The sequence below is a fragment of the Gopherus evgoodei genome, chromosome 1 (genome assembly GCF_007399415.2).
Source record: "Gopherus evgoodei ecotype Sinaloan lineage chromosome 1, rGopEvg1_v1.p, whole genome shotgun sequence".
NCBI classification, from domain to species: domain Eukaryota; kingdom Metazoa; phylum Chordata; order Testudines; family Testudinidae; genus Gopherus; species Gopherus evgoodei.
Window position 1 is genome coordinate 5,002,274 of NC_044322.1, and position 21,709 is coordinate 5,023,982.

At 42.4% G+C, this 21,709-nt stretch overlaps 1 protein-coding gene across 1 annotated transcript in view; it reads left to right on the forward strand.

Annotated features, from left to right (window-relative positions):
* The first annotated feature begins 1,633 nt into the window (after nucleotides 1-1,633).
* The window catches only part of SLCO2B1 (solute carrier organic anion transporter family member 2B1), a 133,829-nt gene continuing 113,753 nt past the window's right edge, over nucleotides 1,634-21,709 (forward strand). Inside the window, exon 1 of the mRNA XM_030556700.1 lies at nucleotides 1,634-1,756. The gene's annotated coding sequence lies outside the window, so the exon portion shown is untranslated. The remainder of the gene's footprint in view (nucleotides 1,757-21,709) is intronic.

The following is a 21,709-nucleotide window of genomic DNA, read 5'->3' on the forward strand; positions in this document are numbered from 1 at the left end:
AGTCTTCTGTCCATGGTACCGGTACAGCATGGGCAGCAGGAGTGCAAGGTTTTTTCCCAGAGTCCCACCAATATTGTCTCAGTCCAGTTCTGGAGAGTTAAGGTAATGTGTTAACTTGGAAGTTACTCTTATGCATTCCTATACTAATAGGGCTGTTACAGTCAGAGCTGTGCAAACTTCCTTGAACAAGGCTGTTTGCCTTATGCCACCTCAAAGTGATCATGGAGCTTGTTTGTTGTGGTGCAGGATTCACATGAGTTCTGTGGAATCTTCCACTGTGGGCCCAATTCTGCCAGTATCTTGTTCGAAGTAATTTTGTTGGAGGGTGGTCAGACTGGATCCTTATATTTTGCTGTGTCACAATAGGAATTTCAAAACATAATTGAATAGATACCCTTGTCTGAGGCCATTTAGTGATAAACTGGCAGCACCCAGAAGCTGTGGAATATAGTTTCCTGTGCTTAGAATCTACCTGCATTGCACAAATAAAGGCATCTGAAATTTTGGAAAGCACATTAATTCATTATCAAATTCAGAAAATAAAACGCTTGCTGCTGGAAATCTCATTTCATGGCCACTGGATGTTGCTGTTGCACTCAGGAAATATCAGCTTGCTCTGAAATTCTTCCATGGAAACAATGTCATTGTGGCATAGTAATGAGGCATTTACTGCTGATTATAAACCATTTGATCTGTGCTTATGTCTTGTCTTGTCAGCTAGATTCTACAGTTTAATTAAAAACAGATTTATTACAGCTACTGTATATGATCCTGGGATTATCTGGGCTGAATTCATTCTCAACAAATGATTGTGAAAACGTGCTAAAGAGTGACAATCACTTCCTCAGACCAGCAAATTTCTTAATCTCTTGTGTTCTGGGATGTATTGCACACTCTGGGCCCAATCCTGCTTTTACTTAAGGCATTTGGAGTTTTGCTATTGACATCCATGGGAACAGGATGAGGTCTTTAAGGACTACACTGTTTCAAAGCAGATTGCTACACTTGGAAGTTACATTGAATGCCCTTGGTTGTGTGTATCCTTATGGCCATACAAATGGTGTTTTCATGTGTAATCAAGTTTGTGAACTTCATAAAGCTGTTAGAAGCATGCACGTATTTGGTGGTTGATGTTATGGATTAGAATGTGGTGGCCCCAGGAAGGGGCTCAAAGATGGGAGAGTGCAAGGAGCCTTTACCTCTCTCTCAAACCCTGCACAGGGACAAAAATATCTCTGCCTGCAATAGACTTTGAGCTCTATCCCACTGTTGCTTAGCCAACAGTGCATCTCCACTCATGGCAGTAACGGGAGGTTCTCTAGCATAGACAGGGTTACTAGCATTGACTGCTGTTGTGGCCACCATCTTGTTTAGACTAGTTCTGAGTAGCATAGCTTCTGTCAGAGCAAAGCCACTGTTCATGCTACCCCTGATGCTAACCTCCTCAAAGAATGTGGGGAGGAGGTCCCTCTCCCTTCCCTCATGCACACACCTGACCAGGCATGGAGAGGAATGCATACTGTACCACTTTAAAAGCTGTCAGAGCTGTCACTGCAGTGTGTTCCTAGGGAGTCTATTTGAATCAGCCAGAATTCCTCCTTAGGGTCCTGCAGCAGCAACTTCGCTCTGCACCCTCTCTTGCTGCCTAATCCTGTACCACTGAAGTCAGTGAGAACTAGCAAACAGGAGCAGCTAACAGGGAAGGTTTGCAAGGGAGTTCTCCAGGTGAAGGAGGAATGATCAGGTGATCCTTGGGGTAAGTTTGTTGTCTGTAGTGTGTGTGTGTGTGTGTTTGTGTTTGTGGTGTGCTTGCTGATTCACTGAAATATACCATGTGGTTTGTTTGTTTGGGAGACTGTGTGCTGAGCCTAACAGCCTGCTAAGCAAGGCTGAGAGCTTCTTAACAAGGCTTTGATCCCTTAGCTTTTTAGTACCCATTAACCCTTAACCAGGGGGCCAAAAATACCCCCGATAAAAAGAACAACAAAGGAACGAACTTCAAGAGTAAAAATATAATGCAGGCGAAACTCCAGCAACAGAGTGGGGGCTATCCAATTTATTGCACCCAATGCAGCATGCATGATTACCTGCCCTATGGGCAGCTAGTATATGTGTGCATTTGGAGCAAGGAGCTCCTGGCCCTCAGAGACTGTGTATGGGCTTTGGAGACCAGAGTGGCTGAACTGGAGGAGCTAAGGGAGACAGAAAGGTACATAAATGAGACTTTCTGGGACACAGTAGAATGGTCCATCCCTGGTCTGACAGACTCTGTGCGGTGGAGGAGGATGAAAGTCTCAGGGAAGGAGAACATTCAACTGGAGCAGAGGGAAGTGATCCTGTAGTTGGGACCCTCCTTCCAGATGATGTTGTGGTATCTTCTCACACTAAAGATACTTCATTGGGGGTGGGAACTCCAGTTATTTGGAAGAGACAGGCATTAGAAATGGGTGATTCAATCATTAGAAACATAGCTGGGTTTGCGATGGCCGGGAGAACCGCCTGGTGACTTGCCTGCCTGGTGCAAAGGTTGTGGATCTCTTGAAACATCTAGGTAGACATATATGTAGTGCTGGGGAGGAGCCGGTGGTCATGGTACAGGTAGGTACCAATGACATAGAAAAGGATAGGAGTGAGGTTCTGGAGGCCAAATTTAGGCTGCTAGGTAAGAGATTGAAGTCCAGGACCTCCGTGGTAGCATTCTCTGAAATGCTTCCTGTTCCACGCACATGGCTAGTTAGATAAGCAGTTAGATGAAACAATGGCATGTGTGTGTACATGTGTTGGGGGAGTGTTAGATTTATTAGGAACTGGGGAAACTTTTGGGAAAGGGGGAGCCTATACAGGAAGGATGGGCTCCACTTAAACCAAAATGGAACCAGATAGTTGCTGGCACTTAAAATTAAAAAGACTGTAGAGCAGTTTTTAAACTAAGGGTTGGGGAGAAGCCAACAGGTGTGGAGAAGCATGTAGTTCGGACAGACAGATCCCGTAGGGGAGGCTCTATTAATGGAAATTCTCTATGTCCTAGTAAGGAGGAGAGAATGGAAGATGATAAAATACAGGTAGGATCTGATGAGAAACAGTCAAATGAAAAAAAGTGCAATTCAATTACATCATGTTATGGCAGACAGCTAAAAAGTGCTTATATATAAATGCTAGAAGCCTAAATAATAAGATGAGTGAACTACAGTGGCTCATATTAAATGAAGATATTGATTTAATAGGCATCACAGAAAATTGGTGGAATAAGGCTAATCAATGGGACACAGTAATACCAGGGTACAAAATATATTGGAAGGACAGAACAGGTCGTGCTGGGGAGGAGTGGCACTATATGTAAAAGAAAGCATAGAATTAACAAAGATTTAAAAATCTTAAATGAACCAAACTATACCACAGAATCTATTTGGACAATAATTCCATGCTCTAATAATAAGAATATAGCAGTAGGGATATATTACTGACCAAAAATGCTCAGAGAGAATAGAGAGGCTATTAAATTAAAACAGTAATAATGAGCGATTTCAAATATCCCCATATTGTCTGGGTACATGTCACCTCAGGACAGGATGCAGAGATAAAGTTTCTTGACAGCTTAAAAGACTCAAAAAGTAATAGCAAAAAAAAAATGTAAGGACATCTGAAGCAGGAAGCCTGCTAAACAACCAGTGGGGCCACCGGATGATTGAGATGCTAAAGAAGCATGCAAGGAGAATAAGGCCATTGCGGAGAAACTAAATGAATTCTTTGCATCAGTCTTCTTGGCTAAGGATGTGAGGGAGATTCCCAAACCTGAGCCGCTCTTTTTAGGTGACAAATCTGAGGAACTCTGCCAGGGTGAGGTGTCAACAGAGGAAGTTTTGGAATAAATTGATAAACTAAACAGTAATAAGTCACCAGGACCAGATGGTATTCACCCAAGATTTCTGAAGGAATTTAAATGTGAAATTGCAAATCTACAAACTGTAGTCTGTAACCTATCATGTAAATCAGCTTCTGTACCAGATGACTGGAGGATAGCTAATGTGATGCCAATTTTTTAAAAAGGGCTCCAGAGGTGATTTTGGCAATTACAGACTGGTAACCCTGACTTCAGTACCAGGTAAACTGGTTGTAACTATAGTAAAGAACAAAATTGTCAGACTCATAGATGAACATAAATTGTTGAGGAAGCATCAACATGGTTTTTGTAAAGAGAAATCGTGCCTCACCAATGTAGTAGAATTCTTTGAGGGGGTCAACAAGCATGTGTACAAGGGGGATCCAGTGGATATAGTGTGCTTAGATTTTCAGAAAGCCTTTGACAAGGTCCCTCACCAAAGGCTCTTAAGCAAAGTAAGCTGTCATGGGATAAGAAGGAATGTCCTTTAATGATTTGGTAACTGGTGACAAGATAGGAAACAAAGGGTAAGAATAAAGTGTCAGTTTTCAGAATGGAGAGAGGTAAATAGTGGTGTCCCCCATTGGTCTGTACTGGGACCAGTCCAATTCAATATATTCATAAATGATTTGGAAAAAGAGGTAAACATTAAGGTGGCAAAATTTGCAGATGATACAAACTTCTCAAGATAGTTAAGTCCCAGGCAGACTGTGAAGAGCAACAAAAGGATTTCTCAAAACTGAGTTTCTTAGCAACAAAAAGGCAGATGAAATTCAATGTTGATAAATGCAAAGTAATGCACACCGGAAAATATAATCTCAATTATACATATAAAATGATGGGGTCTAAGTTAGCTTTTACCGCTCAGGAAAGAGATCTTGGAGTCATTGTGGACAGTTCTCTGAAAACATCCAGTCAATGTGCAGCGGCAGTCAAAAAAGCAAATAGAAAGTTGGAAATCATTAGGAAAGGTAGAGATAAGACAGAAATATTAAATTGCCTCTTTATAAATCCATCGTATGTCTACATCTTGAATACTGAATGCAGATGTGGTTGCCCTGTTTCAAAAAAGATATATTGGAATTGGAAAATGTTCAGAAAAGGGCAACAAAAACGATTATGGGTATGAAACGGCTGCCATATGAGGAGAGATTACTTGGAAAAGAGATGACTAAGGGGGGATATGATAGAAGTCTATAAAATCATGACTGGGGTGGAGAAAATAAATAAGGAAGTGTTATTTAATCCTTCTCATAACACAAAAACTAGGGGTCACCAAATGAAATGAATAAGCAGCAGGTTTAAAACTAACAAGAGGAAGTTTTTTTTCCCACATTGCACAGTCAACCTGTGGAATTCCTGGCCAGAGGATGTTGTGAAGGCTAAGATTATAACTGGATTCAAAAAAGAACTAGATAAATTCATGGAAGTAGGTCCATCACTGGCTATTAGCCAGGATTGACAGGGATGGTGTTCCTAGCTGCTTTTTGCCAGAAGCTGGGAATGGGTGTGTCATAACCTAGTCCCAGATTTGGACCTTGGCGTCCAAAATATGGGGGTTAGCATGAAAACCTCCAAGCTTAGTTACCAGCTTGGACCTGGTAAAGCTGCCACCACCCAAAAAATTAGAGTGTTTTGGGGCACTCTGGTCCCCCCAAAAACCTTCCCTGGGGACCCCAAGACCCAAATCCCTTGAGTCTCACAACAAAGGGAAATAAACCATTTCCCTTCCCCCCTCCGGGTATTTCCTCCCTGGGTTCCTGGAGAGATACACAGAAGCAAGCTCCGTGAATCTAAACAGAGGGATTCCACCCTCTCTATTTCCAGTCCTGGAAACAGAAGCACTTCCCTCTTCACCCAGAGGGTATGCAAAGTCAGGCTAGTAAATCTAACACACACAGATTTCCCCCTGACTTCTTCCTCCCACCAATTCCCTGGTGAGCACAGACTCAGTTCCCTGGAGTTCCCCACTAAAGAAAAAACTCCAACAGGTCTTAAAAGAAAGCTTTATGTAAAAAGAAAGAAAAATACATAAAAATGGTCTCTCTGTATTAAGGTGACAAATACAGGGTCAATTGCTTAAAAGAAATATGAATAAACAGCCTTATTCAAAAGAATACAATTCAAAACATTCCAGCAACTATACCATGTAAATACAAAAGAAAAAAAACAATAACCCCTATTGTTTTATGATCTTTGTACTCACAACTTGGAAACAGAAGATTAGAAAGCAGGAAACAGAAATCCTCTCATAGCCGAGAGAGAGACAGGTAGAAGACAAAGAACTCAGACACAAACTTCCCTCCACCCAGATTTGAAAAAGTCTTGTTTCCTGATTGGTCCTCTGGTCAGGTGTTTCAGGTTACTTCTTTCCAGGTGAAAGAGACATTAACCCTTAGCTATCTGTTTATGACAGGGTGTTAGGGAATGGATCACTTGATGATTACCTGTTCTGTTCATTCCCTCTGGGGCACCTGTCATTGGCTATGGTTAGAAGACAGGATACTGGGCTAGACGGACTTTTGGTCTGTCCCAGTCTGGCCTTTCATATATTCTTATGAGAGCAGTATCCTTGATTTCAATGCCTGCAGGATCAAGCCCACAATACAGGCTGTATCTTTCTTGATAGCTGACATAGAAACTGTGCATCACTACCCACTACTTTTGATCATGTTCAATGATCTTCATCAATAAGAAAGATCTCGTTCCAACTATTTCCACACCTCCCTTCTTCCCTTCACCTCCAAACACATCAGACAAGCTATCTTCCTCCATTATCTCAAGTTCTTCTCCTCCAGCTCCTTCCTGGATCACCTCCAATATGACTTCTGTCCCCTACACTCGATTAAAACTACTCTCACCAAGGTTTGAAATAACCTCTTCCTTCTGACCAGATCTCAAGACCTGTAAGCCATATTCATCCTCCTAGATCCTCCTAGATTGTTTATCACTCCCTCCTGCTTGATATGCTGTCCTCCTATGACTTTTGTGACACAGTTCTCCCCTGCTTCTCCTCTTATTTCTGTGGTCACTTCTTCTGCATCTCCTTTGGCACCCCAGGGAAATCCACAGCAGGAAAAATATTAGGGCTTTCTGCTCCTTTTCTGTGCTTATGCCACAGAGACAACAGGGTCAGGCCAGAGAATCTGGCCCAACACTGGGAGAGGTATGTTGGGAGAATAATGTCATTGAGCTATAGCACTTATTGCTAATGGTCAGTAAATGTATACAGTTGAAATAGGGACAGTAGAGGCACGTCACTAACCTATACGGATATTTTAAATCAGGATTTGCTGAAGCAATTTGATGTTCAAGTTCTTTATTCTGTTTAAATGGATATGGCCTATTTGTCAGCAGAGTTCCTGTGTTTTACATGAAAAAAAAAACCTGCTGTAAGCATTTCATAATTGGAACGTTTCATTTCAAAACATGTTTATTTTGATGGATTAATTTTTGCACTTGGGTGGTTCACCAGTAAAAAAAGAAACTGCAAATTGGTCTCTGAGGTTGCCACTCTTCTGTGTTATATAAAATGTTTCTCCACAGTAATTAATACCAAGGGGCTGTGATCAGTGTTTGTACTATTATTACTGGGTTGTGTTATTGGATTATCACTATGATACACAGTGACCCTCAAGGAGGCCAGAGCCACAATTTAAATTGATGATTAGTGAATTATATTTTGGCCATTAGAGGACACATGGAGGAATATGTTGTGGGTTTTAAACCATTGCCATGGTAGGAAACTGTGGGAGGCTCTGCCACAGTGCTTGTGGCTGGAGGCATTCAGACAGCACAGGATCCTGGCAGGCAGATTATATCTGGGGGAAATAGGGAAAACACATGAACAAGTAGTAATTGGTAAACCCTTTAGAAAGATACATCCGATGCTTTTCTCTGCAACAGTCCTCATGAGTGTGGGGCTGGGCTAGCACAGATGGTGACACTATTTCTGTCACTTGCTTCTTCAGTAAAATACATGGCATGAGTTAAGTTTCACCTTGTATAAACGCCTTATTAAATAGCAAACAAGGGACTTCTGATCAGGCCTTTGCTGCCAAAATGGCTGGTGATCTCAAGCTGTGTATTGTGGACTGGTAATTATTAAGAATTAAACTGAGACCATCAACCTCACTTTCCTCGTGACCAAGAGTACAATTTGAATGCAACTATACACAGGTGACGGACTAGAGAAGTAGTAATGAATAGTTCTAATAGGTAAACCTGTATTCTGTTCCTTTCTTTGATCTTCGCCAATCTCCTAGTAAGCTATGGGTTCCATTCCTAGCTCCGCCAATCACTTGCTGTGTGATTTTTGGTAAATAAATATCATTCATATTTTGCAAAACATTCAGTGCACACACACAAATCAGATATTTACTCTTATGGTATGTCTACACTGCAATTAAAAATCCACAGGTGGCCTGTGACAGCTGACTGAGGCTTGTGGGGCAGGGACTAAGGTGCTGTTTAATTGTAGCATAGACATTTGGCTCAGGCTGCAGCCCAAGCTCTGGGACCCTCCCACCTCACAGGGTCCTGGACCCCAGGTTCCAGCCTCAGCCTCAACATCTATGCTGCAATTAAACTGCCTTTAGCGTAAGCTCTGTGAGCTCAAGTCAGCTGGAATGAGCCACTGAGGGTTTTTAACTGCAGTGTAGACATACCCTTGCACATACTTACCATATTTATATGCAAAATCCCCATTAGCTTGACACATACATCAATCAGGAATGTGGAAAACTGCACACATCTGTACCCAGATGTTTGAAAATCTGGTGTGTAATTTCTGTGCTCTTTCTCCATCTGTAAATCATGACCCACTTCTCAAAAGGGTTTTGAAAACCGTGGATGAAAGGTACAATAATAGGTATAAAGTATTAATGCATTAACTTTTCTACAAATTCAAAATTTGCCGCTGTGATCTGAAAGAGGGCAGGACTGGTTGAGGAGAAGACAGCATCTGGCAGCCTGCTGGAGTGCCCCTACCAGCGGGGGGCTGATGAATGCTGCAGGGGGGCAGGGCGTGGGACAGTGGGCCTCTGGACAGGTTTGTGGGGGTGGGACGAACTGGGCTGTGATGGGGTGGTGGGTGCTGGGAAATAGGGGTTTGTGGGGATGCTGAAGCACCCGTAGGTTTTAGGTTGTCTGGCCCTGCTGCTTAGCCCCATGTGGCGGGGTTCGGATCCAGGTCCCAACTGCCCAACTCCGCATGGCGGGGTGCAGAGTCCAATCCCACACTACGGGGTCTGGCTACCTGGTCCCACACTGTGGGGTGTGGGGTTCGGCTGCCTGACCCTGTGCTGCAGGGTGCGGGGTTTGGCTGCCCGGCCCTGTGCTGCAGGGTGCAGGGTTTGGCTGCCTGGCCCCATTCCCAGGGCTCTCCTCCTGGCCACACTCTGTGGAGGGGTCTCTGGGTGGAAGGGGCTGGACATAGGGGACTGTGAGGGGTTTGGGGGGGCGCTGTGGTTCTCAACCTGCAGCCCATGTAACACATTGTGGGTCGCATATATGGCCCAAAATGAACATTGGTTGAGAACCACTGCTTTAGAGCTACACAGAGCTCTTCTTTTTCCAACATGGTTTTGCGCTGTGTTTGGGCCCGTCTAGATTTGCAGTTAAGCTGTTTTCAACATCAGTTCAGCCACACCTATTGTGGAGACCCATTGACAGCAACAGGAACATTTCCTAATGTAAACTAAGCCCCAAACTGGAGTATTTATTCAATGATCAGGTTAATAATTTAATCCATCAGCAACTGTTTCTCATGTGTGCATATAGGAGAAAAGAGGCCTATGCAATTAATGGGTAATGACATCGGAAAGATGGAGCTCATAAGGGCTAAGTTTATCAACCCATGGGTCCGGACCCAAAACTGGGTCACCAGAATGTTTCAGAGAGTTATGTGGCAGTTCCTGTATCTCTGTCCCACGGGGCTGGCTGGGCTCACCTCTCTGCTCCAGGCATTGTGACCTCTGGGGTCCCAGCACCGCTCAGGTTTGGCCTAGCCAGCATGATGAGAGATACTCCAACTCCATGAGCCAGATCACCACTCCACTCACACAAATTTGGTCCAGTCAGGGGAGTGAGGCTGCAACCCCAGAGGTTGCAACACTCAGAGCCGAGAGCCAAACCCAGCCAGCCCCACAGCACAAGAGCTGCAGAAGCCACAATTGTAAGGTGAGTGCTGGCAAGTTCCCAGCCCCTCCAGGGGGCAGGATCCAACTGAAACCACCCCAAAACCTCCATCCCCAGGCTATTTACTGGATTGTGACAGGCCATAAACATTTGCAAATGGGTCCTGAGCCAAAAAAGGTTGAGAGCCACTGATATAGAATCATAGGATTGGAAGGGACCTTGAGATGTCATCCAGTCCAATCCCCTACACTAATGGCAGGATGAAGTATTATCTAGACCATCCCTGACAGGTGTTTGTCTAACTTGCTCTTAAAAATCTCCAGTGATGGATATTCCAAAACCTCCCTAAGCAATTTATTCCAGTGTTTAACCACAATTTCCCCTAATGTCCAATTGAAACTGCCCTTGCTGTAATTTAAGCTCTTTGCTTCTTTTCCTATCCTCAGAGATTAAGGAGAACATTTTTCCCTTCTCCTTGTAACAACCCAGTTTTTTCAATCTTCTCTCATAGGTCATGCTTTCTAGACCTTTAATTTTTTTTGTTGGTTCTCTCTGGACTTTCTCTAATTTGTCCACATCTTTCTCGAAATGTGGTGCCCAGAACTGGGCACAATACTCCAATTGAGGCCTAAGCAGTGTGGAGTAGGGTGGAAGAATTACTTCTCATGTCTTCCTTACAACACTCCTGTTAATACATCTGTCACTGTGTCTCAGTGGGTCACAACTGAAAATACCAGATTCAGGACAAACTGCTGAGAAATAGAGCAGACCACACCCCAAAACTGGTGGTTATTCTTCCATAAAATATACCAAACCAACAACGAAAGTAAACTGTCTCATCATCACTGATGGTATAAACTGCTGGCTTGCTAAATCTTTGGCTGCTTCCAAAAGATTGGAAGGTCCTCAGTCCTTTGGGTAGAATGCTCCCATTACTATAAATCCATAGTCCAGAGATCAGAGCAGAAAAGAGGCAATATGGAGATTTTTCCAGGGCCATTTATTCTTTCTTCCATAAGGCGGGTCTGCTGTCAGTACAGTCAGTGGAAAAGTGCAGGCACAACATGGAGTCCAGTGTTGCATGAGCTGATCACATGCCCTTGCATGCTCTGATGAGTGTGGCTGTGGGTGGCCGTGTTGCGGACGGCCAATATAAACTCTGTCTCGCCATCTGCCAGTGGATTACCCTGACGGGCTGCATGTGGCCTGCGGGCCGCAAGTTGCCCACCACTGATTCAAGCTGTATTTTCGTAGTTTATTTATGAGAAGGTCATGTGAGACATTATCAAAAGCCTTACTAAAGTCAAGATACACCACATCTACCACTTCCCTGTAGCCAGAAGGCTTCTTACCCTGTCAAAGAAAGGTATTAGGTGATTTGACATGATTTGTTTTTGACAAGTCCATGCTGACTGTTACTTACTCCATATTATCTTCTTTTTTTTTTCTCAAACTGACTGCTTAATTATTTGCTCCATTATTTTTCCGGGTCCTGAAGTTAAGCTGATTGGTCTGTAATTCCCCGGGTTGCCCTTATTTCCCTTTTTATAGATGGGCACTCCTGTTTCCATCTTAACCTCGATTGAAGTGCGTACATTTTTAATAAATAAGGCAACACCTCCTCCCTTTTTTCCCTGCCTGTTCTTCTTGAGCAGGTTGTACCCTTTTATATCAATATTCTAGTCATGCGTATTAGCCCACCAAATCTGTGATGCCAGTTACTTCAAAGTTGTGTTTATTAACAAAAATTTCAAGTCCCTTTTGCTTATTCCCCGTACTTTTCACATTAGTATACAGACATCTAAGATACTGATTTGATTTCCGCCCTATGTTCTCTCTTGTCTCTCCCTTATCTCTCCTATAACAATCCCTGCTCCTCACAGATTTCAACCCTTCTTCCAAGTCTCCATGTTTCAGACTTATCTGAGGGATTTTGTCACCTGCCCACATTGAACCTAGTTTAAAGCCCTGCTTGCTAGGTTAGCCAGTCTGTATCCAAATATGCTCTTCACCTTCCTTGATAGGTGCACTCCATCTCTGTTTAGCAGCACTTCCCGGAACAGCATCCTGTGGTCAAGGAAGCCAGAGCGCTCCTGACAACACCATCCGCAGCCAGATGTGCTTCTCCAGGACGCATCTGTCTCTGCCTGAGCCCCTAACCTTGCCTGGAAAGATCGAAGAGAACACCAGCTGAGCTCCCCACTCCTTCACCCTTACTTGCAGAGCCCTGTAGTCACTTCTGATCTGCTCAGGGTCATACCACACAGTATCATTAGTGCCCATATGGACAACTAGCATGGGGTAGTAGTCAGAGGCCTGGATAATCCTTGAAAATCCCTCTGTAACATCTTGGATTCAGGCCCTGGCAGTCAGCATACTTCCCCGGATGCCATGGCCAGAGTGACAGATAGGTGCCTCTGTCCCCCTGAGAAGAGAGTCACCAACCAACGATACCCTACGTTTCCTCCTGGGAGTGGTGACTGCCATCCTCCCAGCCTTGGGGGTACTGGACTTCTCCTCTAGTGGCCAATACATATATAATACAATTGTGACTTTAAGTACAGCTCCTGAGCAAGAGGCAATACCACCCCAGTAGTAGCCTAGGGAGGCACTGCGATTCAAACATATATCTGAATTACAATTGCTTTCCAGCTTCCCTCCTCCTCTGCAGGGGTATAACTTGTTGCTTGCTTATACAACAGGAAATTATACAACCCATCCACATCCAATCAGCTGTGCTGGCCAGCAGGAAGGTGGTAGCAGAACCAGTGCTCTGCATACTTCCCACTTGCTCCTTGGTAGGGATGTAATCAAGCACCCAGCCCATGTTCTTATTCACGCTGGACACAAAGTCCAGGGAGCTGGCATACAAGTGTAAGGGGAGTTTTCACCTTTTCCTTTTATGGGTATATATGCCATGTCCCAATCTAGCCCATTGTTCTCATGTGTATTTTTCATATTTGATCAAAGATTTTGGTTTCCTACATACATATTATAATATGGGTAGGTCTTGGTAACAAATGCAAAGTTGAGTGTCTTGTCCAAGGTCAGATCGCAGATCTGGAAGTTGGCTTTGTTTATGAATAAACTGGCACTCATTACTATTGATTCCCATTATTCAGTCCCTTCCTGTGATAGTTGTTTGTGGTGATCAGCCATAAGTGCTTGTTCCTGGTATCTTGCCTGCCCATAGATCTTTTTTATACTAAGCTTTTTTCCTTCTAGCTAAGATTGTAGGTTGAAGGTTTCAAGGAAATTAGTTCCTGAGTGAAATTATTCTCCAGAAAAGTTTGAGTTTGATAAAAGATTGAGTAATCTTGGGAATAGTAAAAGCAGCAAAGAAACCTGTGGCACCTTATAGACTAACACACGTTTTGGAGCATGAGCTTTCGTGGGTGAATACCCACTTCATTAGATACAAGGGAATAGTGTTGGTATGATAGTTCCCATAGGGTGTAATTAGTGCAGTTGTAAAACTGGGTGATGGGTGTAAGAGATGGATTTTCCTTTGATGGAGGTTGAGATTGAGAATTTCAACAGGAACTTTCAGGAAGTACTAGATTATGAAGGGAGAGTATTAGACTGACAATACAGCAATGTAGAACAATTCTCATCTGGAAAAAGCCCTTTATTTTGGTATTTCATCTTGCTGAAAAGGAAAATCAGGTTTGGTTCACCTTTTACACCTTAAACTGCCTTTCTACTTTGTTATACAGCAGTGGCTGATTCCCTAGATTTGGCCCAAAGACAGCTGTCTAGTTTCCCTGCAAATGGTACATAAAAGCAGTATATAAAGGCAAGGACTTTAAAATGCCCATTCTCCAAAAGGGTTGGTGATGATCTTCCCTTCTTACTGGTTTATTTAATCTTTTTGTGAGGGGAATGAGGGATTCCTATGATGATTTTAATTGCCAAGAAAATATCATTGTCATATTCTGGGGTGCAATCTAGATCTCTGACAGGTTGTGTCACCACTTGCCCTATAACCCTGAATGCCTTAAAAGCTCTTCAGCTGTGGCTTACAGCCTCAACACAGATAGGCACTGAGTTTGTGTGTGATAGAATTGCTGGTTCAGAGTAGCGTGACTCTGGCAGCCTGCTTGTTACACCCCAGCCATGCTCTGGTACACACTAGCCTTCGATACACTTGGCAAAATGACCCCAACTCCCCTCCCAACTCCCAATTTTTCCCCAAACCATGTGCTCTGCAATATCCAGCCCTCTCCTGGACTGCGCAGGGAATAATAAGGTTTGTTTGCTCCTCTAAAGAGAAAAACTGTTCAGCTTATCACATGACCTGTATGTGGTCAGGTGTTGTCTGTGTGTGTGTGTTCTCCCTGTGTGCTGTCCCTGCTCTGCGCAGACAGCTGGCACAGCAGACCTCAAGCAAACCGCCCAATGATCACAAGTTCCGTTAAGATACGAAGACACACAGCTAGGTTTATTGTCAATGAAGCACGGTACTAGTATCCCACAGACTCTACCAGACCATTAATACATGTATGCCCATAATGATGAACCAACTCAGTGAATGGCGGGACATTCCATTCCTCCCTAGACTAAACAGAAACTCTCCCTTTGAGGCTCCATTTTATACATCAGTACAAACAAGTTACGTACTGCTGCTCTGATGTAGTTAGTTGACACCCTATGATGTAACTGGTTATCACCCATCACCTTGTACTTCTCTACCCATCACACTTTCATTCTTATCTTTAGAATGGGTCAGCATGTTACCTAAGCATGTTATCTTTAGGGAATGTGTTGGCATCAAGGTGTTTCGGTACCATCCTTCTGGAATGTGTTTGCATGAGTGCTCTGTACCTAGCACCTCTTAGACATGTGTGTTTTTGTAATATCAGCCCTGTTCTTGCAGATTCTGTGAGCAGGGCCTGCCTCTAGCTCACAGCCTGATTTTGGTTTATATCAGCAAAGTTTTGACAGCTACTTTAGCCCAGGCCTCAGGCCTCATACCAGGTCTCTAATACAAGGGCTTGTGTCTCAGGCTCTGTCCCCACTACAGTTACCTATAACTTCACTTCAAATAGAGCACTGGGTTGGTTCAGATTAAAAGTAAAACAAGTTTTTAAAGAAAATGAGATATGATTTTAAATGAGTTGAAGTATAAAGGGTAGAAGTAGAAATAGTTAAAAGCAAATAAAAGTGAAAAATGCTTTCTAGTGGCTAAAATTAACACAACAAACTACAGCCTTTGTTCAAGGTAGTTTCCTTACAAATATACTTTCCTGCAAGATGTCTGCCCACTCCTATGATCTGGATCTCCCACAATGTCCAAAGTACTCCATTCTTTTGTCTTCTTAGGTGAAAAATCACTTAAGGTTCTTTGCCCCCCTCTTTAATAGTCCAGTGAACCTCTGAAATGGATTTTGGAGAAGATTACCCCCCAAATTAAAGTTTATTCAAGCTTGAGGAAGGAGACATGGAATCTGCTGGGGAAGGCAGTACCATGCTGGTTTCTTCCCCTGCTAGTGTTTGCTCAAATGCAACCTGATATGTTCCCACAATCTCCTCCCTCTGCCATGATGCTGAGTGGTTATCTCTTCCCCGTGTTGGCTTGGTGGTTCTATTTACCTTTTATCTAAATTGCATACCCCCGGTTTCTTAATGTGCCTTGTAAATACCTTCAAAGTGGCAGAACCACATTCCTTTAACTGTGGTGGAGTAACTTCAGCCATGCCTGGCAGACACACTTTAAGAACATAATTCCCAACAGATTTGTAATTTTGAATTTGTCCTCCAAACATACCCTACACAGTAATATTAATGATCAGTATGTTATTAGCTTTCTATTACTATCTTACATGACACCTTTTAGATACAGGTTATGACATTAGTGTGTTGAGATACACTCAACTAGTCAGACCAGCTGAAATTCACTGCCAGATACCAGTAAGCCCCTTTCCCTCTTGCACTGGGATGCTGTTAGAGTCACAGCTGCACATTGCAAGATCTCTGGAGTTCTCAGTTTAGCGATGGGCCATGTATGAGAGATCTCATATGTACTGCGTACGCAGTATGTGTCATCAGATCAATGTCACTGTTTTAGAATGTATTCAGCAAACAATTAAATGGGTCAGTGCCCTCCTAGCTTTTCATCTTCGGTTAATTAGTTACATATTGTGCTGTTCTTTGAAGATGTGAATTACTAAATAGTGACTCAGTGTTGTTATCTCTGCATATCTGGCTTCACAACTTGGCTTAGGCTGTAGAAGCTGAAGAGCACTTGAAAATCAAGATAAAATGAAGTCTTGACAAAACTTTTCAGAAGGCTAATTTTACTATATTAGAAGCCCTAGATCAGCAGCTTTCTTCCCAAACGGCATTCTAGTTTGATTAGTATTAGTTAGGCACCGTGTACACTACAACCTTTAGCAGAGTTTGTAAGCAGTTAGTGGCATGGTTGACTATAAACCATTTCATTGCTGGGCTTAGCAAAAGCGGGGGTGGGGAGAATCAACATTCAGATCACTGTGATAGTTGAGGAAAGGATAACTTTTTTCAATATTGTTTTAATTTCACTTAAAATGTTGTGACAATTCGATCAAGATAAAAGCTCTTCTAGGAAGCAGGCGCTCCTTCAATTGTTAAGCATCCTGCGGCAGTGCACTTCGAACTCTACTGTGCAGTCTAGCTGACTAACTACTTATTTTCCAGTCAAATGCTCTATTTAGGGGGAAACGCTCTCCCCTGCTCTCAATAGTGCTATTGATATTAAGGTCATTAAAAGCAATTAAGGGCACTTATAGCTCTGTACTGACAGGCTGGCTATGGAGAGCAGTAACAGGCTGCAGAACCTTTCATCTGCGGACTTGAATTTAGATCTGGTTGTTAGTGCTGACTTTGTTCCTATCTGATGGCTTTTCACAGAATCACATATAAAAGGATTTGTTTGTCAATGTCCAGTTCCTGTAGAAAAAGTATCTACAACCCAATGACCACCATCATAACTGGCAATGAAAACTGAACTAATGGTTCCACCAACTATCTAGTTGGATTCTCAAGAGTAAGGTTGAAGTCCATTTAAAGGATGGTGTGAGAAAGCACTGAGAAGTGCTGGCTACTTCCTGGATTAAGAAAGGACCTTGTTCTCCAAAGGCTCTCAAATCAGGATCTTTCACAAGAAAGAAAATATATAAAGAGAGTGTAATGTTTTTCTCACTTTCTTCTCTTTCTATGCTTGTTTAAATTTTAGCCATTTAGCTTTATTTGTCAATTAAAATGTAGCATTTGCATAATGATTTATTTAACAAAGGTCATCTAATTAAGATATAACAGTTAAAGTTAGTGATGGGGAAAACTCTGGAGCAGATCTTGAAGATGTGACTCACAGCTAGCCTAGTCTGAATCATACATGTTATTCGGTATTTGACCGCCTCTGCCCATAAATTACAGCTTTCTAATACACTAAATCATGCCACGCACATGAGACTGTTAAAGAAATGGGTCTGGGCAATTATGCGACAATGTAAAAGGACGTAACACAGATAGTACAAACTCATCGCATAAAATAGCACTAATCCCCTGTTGAAAGATATTAAAGAAAACACTGTGCCCTTCAGGCAACATTACTGCTTCTGTGTTATGGAAAAGCAACTTTGATATTATCACAGATTTTCTAAGACTGAAGGCATCTTACATGCTAAGGGTTAAATATTGTCCATGGACAAAAACAAAACCAAATGAGTTCCATGGCCTTTGTGCACAGTTGTCCAAGAGCAGAACCAGGTTTGGAAGGATTAGAATTTTTATGGGTAAATGCTGTAAAATCAAGATCCCATGTCTGGTATCCCATCTCAGACTGCAAATGGAAATTGTTTATACTATTTGCTAATTCAAACACTTGGGAACACATGAGTTTTATACACAGAGCTGGCAATTAGTTAGTTGGATAACTGAAAATAAAGTGAGTCTCATTCAAATAGACCATGTGGTCCACTGTTCAATATATCGCCATACAATGGAACACACACACATTCTGGGTGTGCGGTTCTGTCCCATCCAGTGGCACCAAGACCACTTAGAGAGAGAGATAAAATGAGTCAGCTCTTAGGGTGACCAGATATCCTGATTTTATAGGTACAGTCCTGATATTTGGGACTTTTTCGCATATAGGTGCCTATTACCCCCCACACTCTGTCCCGATTTTTCATATTTGCTATCTGGGCACCGTATCTGCTCTACAGGCTTAGCTAACAGGTAGATGGCTTTTAACTCCTGCAGTAGAAGCCCATGCACTAAGATCCAGAAGCCCCAGATTCAGTCCTGCCAGCTGACAACCAGGGTCTGTCAGTGTTACAACACATTTTGTTGATGTTCTAACATACTGTCCTTGTGAAATAAGTGGAAATTTTCAAACCTCATTAAGTCCCTGGTCAGTTTAGCCCATATGCATTGTTTGCTTCTGTGATATTAGTATGGGCTTAAGTTTTCAAGGCATACCCTTATGTTCACTGTGTCTTTTAGGATTGGGAGAGGATAATCCTCTCCTCACATATGTTTGCAAAAGATACACTCTGAGCTCTTGCACTTTTTATTGAAGAGTACACTTACTGAAGTATTGGAAAGTGAAAGAATCTGACAGAGAAGTTACTGGTAGAAAATAAATGGGATCCCACAGCATGGTATTACAGCTGCAGTTTTTCATCAAACCTGACATCATTCTTGGAAAGAGATCAAAGCAAAAGAAAGGCACCCCCAACTCTCCACCCTGGGCAATGGTGGGATCGCTCTCTGCAAGATTGTGTTTTGTAGACTGTGAGCATCACAGTTCAAGGCAATTGCAGCTGTATTCCCCTCTATGGTCCCTTGAGGGCACCAACTCTAGGCTCCGGACTCCTTACTAGTCATATTTCTTGGGCTGAGCCCCACATCTCTCTTGCTCCTGACCACAGTTTTCTCAGGCTGCACAGTTCCCTGCCTACAATGTGATATCCCCAGAAAGACAGACTGCCTAAACAATCCGGCATCTATACTTTGCTTTCTTTCAAAAGGTTATGAACAGCTGTAATTGCCAACAATATCAAGTTACCATAGACAACTCTTTATAAGCAAGCATATTTATTCTTAAGGTGAAAGCATTACAGAGAAAACCTATAAAAAGAATATAAGAATCTATGTGTATGATAAAAAGCTTACCAGGGTAACCCCATCTCTAACCTTGGGCTCTAACAGGTGATTAGTCCTTCAAAACCCATAATTGGTTTTTCCCCATGGTTACAAGCTCATTACTGTCTCAGATTCAGAACCAGAGCAACCATGAATAGCTCAATCTTTCCTTTATACAACTTTGACCTTTGAGTTTGGCCTCATGTAACAGGTGACCAGCAGACAATGGCCCCCTTCTCAGGGCATAACTTCAAAAGTTTTTGGATAAATGGAAGTGGGGAATTTGCATTTACTTCCTCCTAGATATTCTCCAGGAAAAACACTTACCATGTTTTGTTCAAAGAGTACACTCTTGTCTGGCACATTGTTCAGTATAGTCCTTTGAACCCTCAGCCTCTCACATCTGTCACATCTCCCCTCTCAAGAGGTTACATACAATCCCAGCCCACAAAAATACATAAACCATTCATTTATTACAATGGATCCCAAAGGTATTTAAACTTAATTAAATAAGGTCTCCTAAAGATATTGCAGGAAATTGTCAAATCTGTTTCAGTGAGATCACTGGGGCAGCACCCATGTCTTCTATATTTTATACAGCCTCCAGCAGATTGGTGCCACTCAGCAGATAATAAATACTAGTAGTCTTTTATCCAGTCTAATTGTAAAGGTTCCAAGGATGCCTTATAATAACTGGGCTCCTTGAGTCTATCTGTTTAGCTTAACAAGGACATGGTTAAGGGGTGACAGTCTATAAATAGCTATATGAGGAACCAAAACTTGATAATAGTGGGCTCTTCAGTCTAGCAGACAAAGATATAGCAAGATACAATGGCAGAAAGTTGAAATTAGGTAAATTTGACTGGAAATAAGGTGAAAACAATGAGGGTAATTAGCCATTGGAACAGCTTACCAGGAGCTGTGGTAGATTCTCCACCACTGGAAATTTTTACATCAAAGTGGATATTTTTCCAAAATATCTCATAGATTTGAAAGCCAGAAGAGACTATTGTGATCATCCAGTCTGGTTTCCTGCACATTGCAGGCCACAGAACCTCACCAACCCACTCCTGTAATATACCCATAACCTCTGGATGAGTTACTGAAATCCTCAACTCATTATTTAAATACTTCAGGTTACAGAGATTCTATCATTTACTCTAATATAAACTAGCAAGTGACCCATGCTCCATGCTGCAGAGGAAGGGGAATAAAACCCAGGGTCTCTGCAAATCTGACCATGGGGAGAATTCTTTCCTGACCCCAAATAACATGATCTGTTAGACCCTGAGCACGTGGGTAAGTTTCACAAACCAGACACCTGGGAAAGAATTCATTGCAGTAACTCAGAGCCTTCCCCATCTGTCTTATCTCTGACCATTGGGAATATTTGCTACTAGAGCTCTCAGATGGGCCACATCCCATTGTAGACAATCTCATCATACCATTCCCTCCTTATATGTATCAAGATCAGTCTTGAAACCAGTAGGTTTTTTTCCCCCACTGGTCCCCTTGGAAGGTAGTTCCAGAACTTCACTCCTCCGATGGTTAAAAACCTTTGTCTAATTTAAAGCCTAAACATGTTAATGGACAGTTTATATCTACATGTTCTTGTGCCAACAATGACATTTAACTTAAATAACTCCTCTCCCTCGCTGATGTATTTACAGAAGACAATCCTAGCTTCCTCAGCCTTCATTTTGTTAGGCTAAACAAGCCAAGCTTCTTGAGTCTAGTAAGGCAGGTTTTCCATGCCTCAGATCATCCTAGTAGCCCTTCTCTGCACCAGTTCCTGTTTTGATTCATCTTTCTTAAACATGGGAAACCAGAATTGCACACAGCATTCCAGATGAGGTCTCACCAAGGCCTTGTATCATGGTAATAACATGTCCCCATCTTTTGGAAATATCACTCCTGATGCATCCTAGGATTGCATTAGCCTTTTTTCATGGTTCCATCACATTGGCAACTCATAGTCATCCTGTGATCAACCAATACACTCAGGTCTTTCTCCTTCTCTGTTGCTTCCAACTGGTAAGTCCCCAGGTTATAGCAAAAATTTTTGCTGTTAGTCCCTAAGTTCATGACCTTGTACTTTGCACTATTAAATTTCATCTCATTTCTATAACACCAGTTTTTAAGGTCATGCAGCTCTTCTTGTATGCTATTCTGATCCTCCTCTGTATTGTGAATACCTCCTAACTTTGTGTCATCTGCAAATTTTATAGCATACTCCCACTTTTTGTGCCAAGGTCAATAATGAAAATGTGAAATAAGGTTGGTCCCAAGACCGATCCCTGAGGAGCTCCACTAGTAACTTCTTCCAATCTGACAGTTCATCTTTCATCTCCCCCTTAACCAGTTCCTTATTCACCTTTCAATTTTCAGATTAATCGCTATCTTCTCCAATTTAACTAATAATTTCCCATCCCCAGCCTCCCCCAGTTATCATCTCAAAAAGATTAGGTGAGTGTGGCATGATCTACCTTCTGTAGCACCATGTTGTATTTTATCCCAATTACCATTTACCTCTATGGCCTTGACTACTTTCTCTTTTTCTTTCAA